The 10297-nt window shown below is 59.8% G+C and overlaps 1 long non-coding RNA gene across 1 annotated transcript; it reads left to right on the top strand.

The window, feature by feature from the left end:
• The first annotated feature begins 5897 nt into the window (after positions 1-5897).
• Positions 5898-10046, top strand: LOC139829119 (uncharacterized). Its single transcript, XR_011741398.1, has 2 exons — positions 5898-6396; positions 7582-10046. It is a non-coding gene; the product is annotated as an uncharacterized lncRNA (long non-coding RNA).
• Positions 10047-10297: the final 251 nt, after the last annotated feature.

Here is a 10297-nt window from a genome sequence, read left to right as displayed (position 1 = left end):
GTCTGGTGCCAGGCTGTCCCCAACTCCCACACTCGTGGGCTTGGCCCTTCTTGTCTCCCACAGCAGCATTGCTCATGGTGCCCTTTCCTCAGTGCTTGTCCCAGATCAGCAAGTGGTGTGGGCTGTGCTGGGTCCTTGCTTGGGGTCCCTGGGGGCTCTCCAAGTCACCCCCACCCATGCATGGGCTCTACTGGGGTCAGTGTTGCATTTCTCTTGCTGGCTCTGTCCATTGTCCATCCCTTGTGTCACTGAGGAACGATGCAGCAGGAGTCACCTTGCCCTGGAAGAAACCCAACCCATGTGTCTGTCCAAGTTCAAGTGTGGGGGACGGCCTTGGCAAGGACAAGATGTGGCTGCCCACATGTCTGTCCCACCAGAGCCAAACCCGTCTGTCCATCCCTTTGCACAAGCAAGAACTTGGGTGCTGGGAGGAGATCAGGCTGATGGACTTCAGGGGACTTGCCGGCCGTGTCCTGCCAGTGCTGATGGCTTCTTCCCATGGGAAAAATCCTCCACCATCACCCAGGGATGCACACCAGGGGTCAGAGCTCCTCCATCCCGCAGCAGTGGGGACAACGCTGTCCCCAGGGATCCGAGCATCCCTCCCGCTGCCCGGCTGCCGGCTCGCCCCAGCTGGCAGGCCCGGCTTGGGGACCGCGGGGACGGCTGGCGCCTGCGCTCAGCAAGGCGGTGAGCTCACGGGTTTAATTTTCTCAAGACTTCGTTTGGCTCTGACATGTGATCCTCGTTACAGGAAGGACGCGGCAAACGCGATGTCCCCTGGGGCTGGCTGGCTCGACCTTGTGGGAAGAGGTAAGAGCACATCATGGCTTTTCCGCCCCGCTGGTGTTGCTTCCAACAGCAATTTAATATCTCCCTGATAACCCAGGCTGAGTTTCAGGCACTGTTAGAGAAAAAAAACAACAAAGAGGCATCCGCTGACAAGTACGTGTCCTCAGCCGAGGTCTCCGGGTGTGGGTGTGCGCGGCTGGCCCTGCACCATGACCTGTGCTGCTCATCACCAGCCCCAGGCTTGTCCTTGTCCCCTGGCAGGGAGCAGGTTCCCTGGCCAGGGATGTGATGCCCTCCTGGAGAGGCAAGTGGGGGCCGTCACCCCCCATGCTTGGTGGATGGAGAATGGCCACTGGCCCCATCTAGGACAAGGTTGGGGGCTGTCGCAGCTCCAGCCCACCCCATGGCAAAGCTGCCACCATCCCCAGCATCCTGACTCCGTGTGATCCCCCCCGGCTCCCACCCTGGGGCAGCTGCTGGTGGGGGGCTGGGATGCTCCTGTGGGCTTTGCCCAGCCCCAGGGCAGCTGCTGGCCACACCGGTGCTCCCACACGGGCAGTGAGGATGGGACTCGCTTATGAGTGCAGCGGGGATGGGACTCGCCTTTGGGTGCAGCAGGGATGGGACTCGCCTTTGGGTGCAGCGGGGATGGGACTCGCCTTTGGGTGCAGCGGGGATGGGACTCGCCTTTGGGTGCTGCGGGGATGGGACTCGCCTTTGGGTGCAGCGGGGATGGGACTCGCCTTTGGGTGCAGCGGGGATGGGACTCGCCTTTGGGTGCAGCGGGGATGGGACTCGCCTTTGGGTGCAGCAGGACTTGGGACGGACTCAAATCCCAGGCATGGCCCCAACTGCCAGACACGGCTGTCTGAGCTCTGCTCTTCAAGCTGGTCTGGCCAGACACAGCTCTCCAGGTCCAGGTCTCTGACCGTGGCTCCCCAGACTTGGCTCTCGGAGCTCAGTTCTCCAGACTCTGTTTCCCAGGCTCCTTTCCTTGGGCTCAGTTCCCTCTGCCCACCTCTGTGGGCTCTCCGGGCTCCGTGCCTTGGGCATGGCTCTCCAGGCATGGCTGGAGGTCTCTCTCCATACTCGACTCTCTGGGTACCCTTTTGGAGGTGTCTCCCCAGGCTTGGTGCCTCTGTGGTGATTTCCCAGCAGCTCCTGATCTGGGCTCCTCAGCCAACCGGGTGCCAGCAGAGGGCCTCCCTTACCAAACAGAGCATCGCGCCGCCACCAAATTATAAAACACATTATCTATTTTGCGAAACTTTGTGCGAGTACCAGGAAATGGGCTGGAGTTTATTCTCCTCCAGAAGACCGGAGACAACGTGTTCCCCCCTGCTTCTTTTTTTGATGCCAGCACTCGAGATGCATTAAAGCCGCGGGAGTGTTCATCATTAAAATGGCAATTGTGAAGCAAGGCAATAAATTTAACATCATAAAAGGCACTGGGAGGGTCTCGTTCATCTGTTGCTCTTCAAAGGAAAGTGTTAGTTGCTCCCCAAAAAAAAAAAAATTGGGAAGAAGCAGGTGAGAGGGAAGCGGGTGGCAGCGTCCCCGGCTGCGGGGATGCTGCATGGAGCTGACGTGGGGCTTTGGTCGGGGAGACGTGACCCTTGGGGCTGCACGTCTGGGGCTGCTGGCGGGGGAGCGCTGAGGCTGTGGCTCTGCAGGTGTTGGGAACATGTGGCTGCATCTCTCGGGGTTTGCGCGTTGCGGGGGGACGAGCAGAGGAGCGAGGGTGTTGTGAACATCTCCCCTTCTGTGGGTGCAATGGCCCTGTTCCCCACTTGGCCAGGGTGAGGTGGATGGCAAAACCCATCAGCCAGGGTGGCAATGGGGAGGGACCCCAGCTCTGCCCTCAGCGGCTGCGGGGCCAGGGGATCCCCCTGGGATGGGGCTGCTCTGGGCTGGGACCACCCGGCTCCCACCGCTGGCCCCGCCGATGGCCGTCGCCCCACGCCAGCCCCGCAGTGGCGTCTGCCGGCGGATTGAGCCGTCGTATGGGAACCGTTTGCTAAATAATTCAGGAGATTTCTTTTTTCCTTTCTTTTTTTTTTTTTTTTTGAGAAAGCCGGTTTGCTCGCTTTTTTTTCTTTAAGGTCGTAGTATTTTCCAGGCTGGGTTTCGAGCGGGGGGCGCGGACACGCTCAGGCAATACCGCCATGTGTTTACAGCTCCGCTCCCGGCGTTATTTAGGGATTGTAAAACCACAGCGGCTCGCTCGCTCCCCCTCGCTCGCCGCAGCCAATTTTTTTCCTCCATGTGGCTCTCGTTGCAGCGGCAAAGGTCAGCCCTGCTCCTTTGAAAGCAGAACCCCCTCCCCGTTATCAGATTTAGGAATCCTGGGGTGAGGCTGGAGCTGAAATTCAGGCAGAGCCAGCTGGTTGTGCCCCGGAGCGGGGGTGCCGGTGCTGACCGGGGGGCACAGTTGGGCTGGAGGGTGAGATGGATGGATGGATGGATGGATGGATGGATGGATGGATGGATAAAGGGGGGGCTTGCAGCAGGATGAGCCCCCATGCCCGAGAAGCGAAGGGACAAGAGAGCTGGGGGGGCTGACAGCAGCGAGCGTGTGAATAATGGGCGTGAAGATAATAATACAGCTGATTAGAGGCGGCTCCTGCGAGGAGACGCTGAGCGGCCTTAGGAGGGGGTTATGCTGTGAGATAAAAATCTCTGCCAGGGTGAGGTGACTGTGGTTTGGAGCCCCACAGAGGATGGCTGGGGGTGGCGGCAGAGGGGCGAGCCCTACAGAAGGCTGGGGGTCACAGTGACGGGATGAGCCCCACGGCAGAGGGATGGGGCACAGAGAGGGGGCACCGCCCACGGCGAATGGCTGGGGACCGCGGCAGGGGGCTGGAAGCGGGTGGTCCCCTGGGGTGCTCTGCTCTGGGAACAGGGCAGGAGCCCTGGGCAGCGGAGGGGAGGCTGGGGAGGGGGGATGCTCCCCATGGGGACACGGCCTTCAGTGGGGTGATCAGCGGAGGGCAGGGGGTCCCTGGGGAGAGGGAACAAGGCAGGAGGGAGCAGGGTAAGGGCAGGACCCAGTTGTGGGGCAGGACTCAGCCATGGGGCAGGACCCGGCCATGGGGCAGGAGGTCCTGGCAGTGCTGCCGGCAGCCCCGGTGCCGCTCGCTCCCCGGAGCCCTTCCGCGCTGGCCCTGTCCTGGCCCAGGCACCGCCTTCAAACTTTGCCAGCGGATGGTTTTTAATTAAAACCAGAGGACGTTGCTCCGCGCCCCGGCCCTTCGGGGATGACCACTGCTCACATCCTCCGCCTTTGGTCTTCCTGCTGCACAGCTTGACGCAGGGAGATGAAAGTCCCCCCCGCCAAAAGAGCACCAGAAGAAGGGCGGTTGTAAAGTCACGTCACCGAGATGTCCCTGGCCGAGGGTCCGGTGAGGTGCTGGCTGCCCAGAGCCACGGCCAGGCCAGTGGCAGCCTGGGGAGCGGGGCCGTCGCCTTCAGCCCTGCTAAAAATAACAGCTCGGAGCGCGGTGAGTGCCGGGCGCCTAACTGGAACCAGCTTTCCAAACTCCCAGCTGGAAGCGGCTCTCGATGCCTACACCAGCCTTTCTGGGAAAGAGCAATTAAAAATAGCGAAGGACTGAAAGCGCCGTCCCTACCGCCCATCGTGCCCCTGCCCGGGTCGGACGTGGGGAGCCGTGTCTGGGGGGCAACCGTGTCCCCTTGCTTGGCCTGGAGAGACCAGCAGGGTCTGGAGCAGCTGAGATGGTGCTGCAGGAGTGTCCTGGGGGGATTCAGCTTGCCTGACAGTAGGAGAAGGGGAGCAGCAGGGCCGGAGCCCCCCGAGAGAGCTTTGCTGGGGCTGGGGAGCAGCAGGGCCGGAGCCCCCCGAGAGAGCTTTGCTGGGGCTCTTCCACCCTTCTCTCCTGCTGGTTGCCAGCACCCAGCTGCACCCGGGCTGGAGCTCAGAACGGCAAAGGGCAGGCTGCCCTGGGGGGGTTGGACAGAACAACACCCTGCAGCCCCCTCCAGCCGGCCGGGGTGGGAGAAAAGCTCTGGGGGAATGCAGGGGGCTCAGAGCAAACCACAGGGCTCCAGCCCACCCACCCCCATGGGCTCCAGCCCATTCTCTGGGGCTCAGCCCCCACTCCAACAGGACCCCATGGCTGGGGGGTGCTGACCCCTGCCGAGGCTGGCGACAACCCCACACATCTGGCCGGTGCCACCTGCTCGATGCCCTGTGCCAAACCCATCACCTCTTTGGCCAGCCTGCCCTCATGGAGCTGCTGTTCCGGCTCCCGCTGCACCCCCAGCTCGCTCTCCATTTCTCCCCACTCTGACCGCTCAGCCCATCCCCAGCCAGGACCAGTTTGGTCCCTTGGGGTCCCTTGAGTGGCTGGGCACCCTCCCAGGGCCAGGCTGCTCTGGGCACCCACGCTATCACCCTGAGCCACGGGTCGCCTGCCAGAATCTGCCTGTGTTTCCTTCCGCCTCCCTAACGAGAGCAAACGAGGCCAGGGCAGAGCCCCCGAAACTCCCCCAGCGGCGGCTCCCCTGGCGTTCGTTTCCTCTCCGCTGCATTCGTCTCGTTACGTCCTAATTCCCTAACGAAGGGCCATGAGAGAGGAAGTCTTGCGGAAGCCCGTCCTGGCAGCGCTCTTCCTGCTACCAACCCGCGCTTCGGCTCCGGCACAGCGTGGCTTCCTCAGGATCAGACAGGACTGAGTTAGTGTATTGGGACTGGCACAAACCACCCAGCCCTCCTTCCCCTCTGGGCTGAACAGAGCCCTGTTCATTCTTCTTCCCATTTCGCATTTATCAAGGTCACAAACAAGGAGGTCCCATGCCTTGCTCCAAAATACTGACAAAATGCTCTTTTTTTCCCACGCCATCAGTATGCCGTGGGTTTTGAGGTGCCTCTGAGCACCCCAAGAGCTCCCCATGTGCCGGCAGCTGCCAGCTGAGCCACAGTCCCCCTGGTGCCTGCAGGATGGTGTTTCGGAATCATCCTAAGACAGCAACCTTCCCATCTCAGTGGGGTTTCTGAGCACAAATGTGGACATCCACCATCACCAGTTCTCCTCAGCAGTGTGCTAACGCCCCTGATTGCCTCTTCGTTACTGCTGCTAGGGAGAAACCCTCACCCTTTTTCTCGTTCCCATGGCCCGGGAGGTTCCTGCATCCATTGGCTTCCCTCAACAACTTCCAGCTCCAGCAGACTTCTTTACCTCCCTCATCACCCGATACCGGCTTCCAGATCCATGAGAAACAGAGTGACAGTCCACGCATGGGGGCTGGAGGAAGGATGGATGAACAGACACCACCGAGGTTGTGCAGCTGGTGAGGAGCAGATCTGCCATGGCTCGGCACGGTGCTCAGCCCGGCTGCCTGCTGGCCATCCCTGCCAGCTCCAGCAACGGACGTGATGCCACTTCTTGGTAATAAAATCCTTCCTCCATGCACATATATACACAATCAGGGATGGGACTTTTATTGCTGTTTTTGTTTTATCTTTTAGAGCCAGCCGCGTCCATGTAGTGACATTGGAAACACCAGGCAGACAAAGCAGAGTGTCCAGGTCTCTGCAGCTGCCGCAGGGTCGCGTTGTCCCGGTGGGGATGGATGTGCACACGAGTGAGTGCAACCGGGTTGCGTGTGGGTAAAGAGTTTAATGGTCTAGAACGCTCCTTTTGGGACATGTAGGAAAAAAGCAAAGCTTTGCAAAGTCGCAAACACCGGAGTGTCTGCCATCTGGGAGGCAGCCCCAGCACGCTCCCGCTCACTGCTCAGGAGCTGAGGCAGCCCAGCAAAGCTCTGGAGAAGATGGGGATCTGCCCTGCACCCTCCTGAAAAAGTTCTGCTCCTGCAAAGAGCCCAGGGAAAGCCCAGGGTTGGGACTCAGCTGGATAGGGATGTCCCGAGGGGGTGCGCGCAGCAGTGATGTCCCACACAGTCACGGGGGTCACTGGAGAAGGGGCAGCTCATGGGGGCTCCACCTGGAGAGCGGCTCCAGAGCCTGGTAGAGATTGAAAAGGGAGATGGGGCTTCTCCTGCCTCCTCTGCGCTCACTGCTGTCCTGGGCAGGGCCGGGTGAAGGCAGGTGGGCGCAGGCAGCGCAGGCAGGAGCACAGCAGGGGTGGGGGAGCAGCCTGGTGGGGGCCCAGCTGGTGCGTGGGCCCACGGACGCTGCACAGAGGAAGGAGAAATGGGAAAACGGCTTCTTCACATCCCTGGGTTGTGGGTGCTGTGGGAAGGCGGGAGGGGGGCAGACAGAGGGGCAGAGCCCAGGGGAGCCCCTGCCTTGTCCCCAGAGGGGACAGAGAGCCCAGGGGGCTGGGCAGGGGGAGGGCAGCGCTCATGGGGCTGGACCCGGCTCCGCCGGTGCCCATGGGCATTGCCAATGCAGTCAGGCCAGGAGCAGGACCCTGCCAATAGCCCACAGTCCCCACCAAAGCTGGTCCCAGACAGACTAAGCCCCTGCACCCTCCAGCCCAGGAGGGTCCAGGGGGATGAGGTGCAGGCAGGAGCCCTTTCTCCTGGAGCCATCGTCCTGCCTGGCCCAGGGAGGTCCTGGGACCTCCCAAGGGAACAGGCAATTTCAGACCTCCTGAGCTTGGATCCTGACTCCTGATGGACCTGTCAGCTTGGGGTGGGGGGACAGAACTCCATCTCTGCAGGACTGCAGTGAGAGATCAGTTCCAGACTGCTGGGTACATGCTTGGATGATGAATATATGTCCCAGAGAGGGGGGCATGTTGCTAATAGGGATCTGTTTTTCTATACACCCACATACTTGTCTATCTTTCCCCTCCTCTTCAGCACCGGTTGTTTCCCTGACTGAAGGTGATGGCTAAGGACAGACTCCTCCATTGGCCCATGAGTGCCCATACCCATACCCATGGGAACGGAGCACGCATGAAGAAGCACAGCCAGCTTTCTGGTGACCACCAGAGCTCAGCTCTGCCCAAGGATCAGCTCTCTGGCTGCCGCGGGAGCAAAGCCAGAAGCCCAGAGAAGCCTGGGTGCTCCTCACTATGGTGGTCAACAGCTGGAGCTGGCCCTACAGCAGTCCAGGGGCTTGCATTTTGTGTTGAGAAGACACATCCAGCATACCTGGGACATGGACACAGTGCCTCCACAAGATGAACACTCGGCGATACCTTCATGTCTTTAGAGTTGCCAGCTTGGGTCCCAGAGTGTGTCACCACATCTGCCTTGCTTCAAGGAGCACAAGGAGCAGGAACCTGCCACCTCTCACAGGTGGCTTCTGCCCACAGAAGAGCTGGTCCCCTGGACCAGCTGTTCCCAAGAGCCACTGAAATGCTGAGTGAGGTCAAGATGTGGGCAACCACTTGTCAGGATGGCATCTCCTGGAGCCAGTGGCCAATGGAGGGTGGACTGAGAGTGAACCATGAGCTGGGTTTGACCAAAAGGGACCATTTCAATGAGGTGCAGGGAAAAATCAAGCCTTATGACCACAGGAGGCAGCAGGAGAGGGTTGCGGAGGAGCAGCAAGGGAGGGGGCGGCACCCTGAGTGGAGGAGCCCGTGCTGGTGGGAGGTTGGAGTGGTGAAGATGCCGCAAGATGTGTTTAATTCCCTGGGTGGCTTCAGCGAAGGACGCCCTAGCAGCACAGCACAGTTTCGCCCAGCTGCGCTTGTCTGCAATACAGCCACCCCTGCTTCCCCAAAATACTTGGGAGGGCTGGAGTAGGCCAACTCCACCACCCTCATCGATGCTGCAGGGAGCCTATTTTAAGCCTTGCTAACGTAGGAGGATTAAATTTGGCTGGCTGAGACACGTCCTGCTCCCAGCTGTCCCCCAGCCTCCCCTGAGGTTGGCAGCTCTGCTGCAGGCTCGGCTCATGATGCAGGAGGCTGCCCTGCACCCTCGGGGTCGGCCGCCCTGCCAAGGGGAACCCATATCTGGGGCATCTTCTTGGCTGCGGAGGCACCTGGCACGAGTTGATGGTAAAACTCTTGCAGGCATTGTCATCAATGGGTTGACCGGTGGGAAGCGCTAGGGGATGAACCCTGGTGATACGGATGGGTCTGAAGTGTGCAGAGGTCTCCAGCACCGTGGTCCCCTCTACAGGGCCCTTAGTGGGGGAGCTGAGTGATGGGGGAGTCCAGTCCTTCCCTGCATCCCACTGCTGGGGTGAGGGCAGAGAGACACGCCTGGGGATGCCTGCCCCTGCCTGTTCTTCCTGCCCCTCTCCTTCCTGTTCCTGCCTGCCCCTGTCCTGGCTGCCAAGGATGCAGGTGCCCAGGCAGCCCTGCCGAGACCAGCTCGGTGACCCAGCCCCGCAGGCATCGGGCTCTCCGCGGAGCGCAGGTCCTCTCGCTTGCCCTCGCTCCCCCGGCCCCTGCATACACTCTGCGTCCCTGGTCAAGCACGTTGTTTTATTAATTTATGGAGTGCTTGTTGCTGGAGGCCTTGCAGAAGAGCCTCATGGAAAATTGCGTTTTGCCTGCGCAGATTTATCTGCCCGCGCCTGCAGTGTGTATTTAAGGGAGCGTCACACCCAGCCCAGCCGTCGCTGGCTGCGTTACCAAACGCCGTCTGGAGCCTGGGCAGCGAGGGACAAATGTTGGGCCGGAGGAAATGAGGCAAGTGGCAGAGGGGAGAGCGCTGATTTACACGTGGCGGGGCAGACCACCGCCTCCTCCCCAGCACCGCACCGGCCTCTGCCGCTGGTTCCTGCTGCCACGGGGAATGTCACTCGATGGCTCTTCCTCCGTTTGTTCATTTGGAAGATGGGGGGTAATAATACCCGTCACCTATTCGCGAGGCTGTTGTGAATTTTCATGAGCTACCATCTGAACGGGGCTTTGAGCAGGAAAACTGCTGTATCAGCTCTAGGCAATGATAAACAATACTCAGCATTTACATATTCAAAGCACTTTGATTAACTCTTGGGGTTTTAAGGACTTGAGTCCATTCCCACCCAACCGCAATGGCAGCTGGACGGGGTGAGCTGGGGGAGAGCTGGGGCTTCACCCCCCGGGTGGGGCCAGGGGAACCCCCACCACAGTCGCACAAAGCATCTCCTGCCTGAAATCCCTGCATGATAAAGGAAAAACAAATAAGGCTCATCCATGCTTGCGGGAAGGAGTGAGATCCCGCAATGCGAAGCGGGAAGCAGGCGCAATGCGAAGCGGGAAGCAGGCGCAGAGTGAGGAGTTTTGTCAGTTCTGCTGCAAAAGCTGTAACCAGGTGTTAAATAGCTGTGAAATTCTAACTTGATTCATGCAGGAGTTGCCAAATAAAGAGATTTTACTTTTCCTTCTTTAAAAAACAAATTAGAGAAAGACGGGCCTATGCCTCCCCTGAGGCAAAGTGCTGTAGATACCGTGTGGCCTCCTCCCCAGCTCAGCTGCTAATGCCACGGGGGCAAAAAGCAAAGGAGACCAAACCCAGGAAAATGATTTATCATTTTACTCAGAAGATTTTTATTCTTTCTTACCAAGACTTTTTAGTCTTCTGATTTTATATACCGTCGTCCGCCCCCCCCCAGTCCAGCGGATGATCAGTC

The sequence above is a fragment of the Patagioenas fasciata genome, chromosome 14 (genome assembly GCF_037038585.1).
Source record: "Patagioenas fasciata isolate bPatFas1 chromosome 14, bPatFas1.hap1, whole genome shotgun sequence".
NCBI classification, from domain to species: domain Eukaryota; kingdom Metazoa; phylum Chordata; class Aves; order Columbiformes; family Columbidae; genus Patagioenas; species Patagioenas fasciata.
The sequence above is the reverse complement of the archived record's forward strand: the minus strand, read 5'-3'. Positions and strand labels throughout refer to the sequence as shown.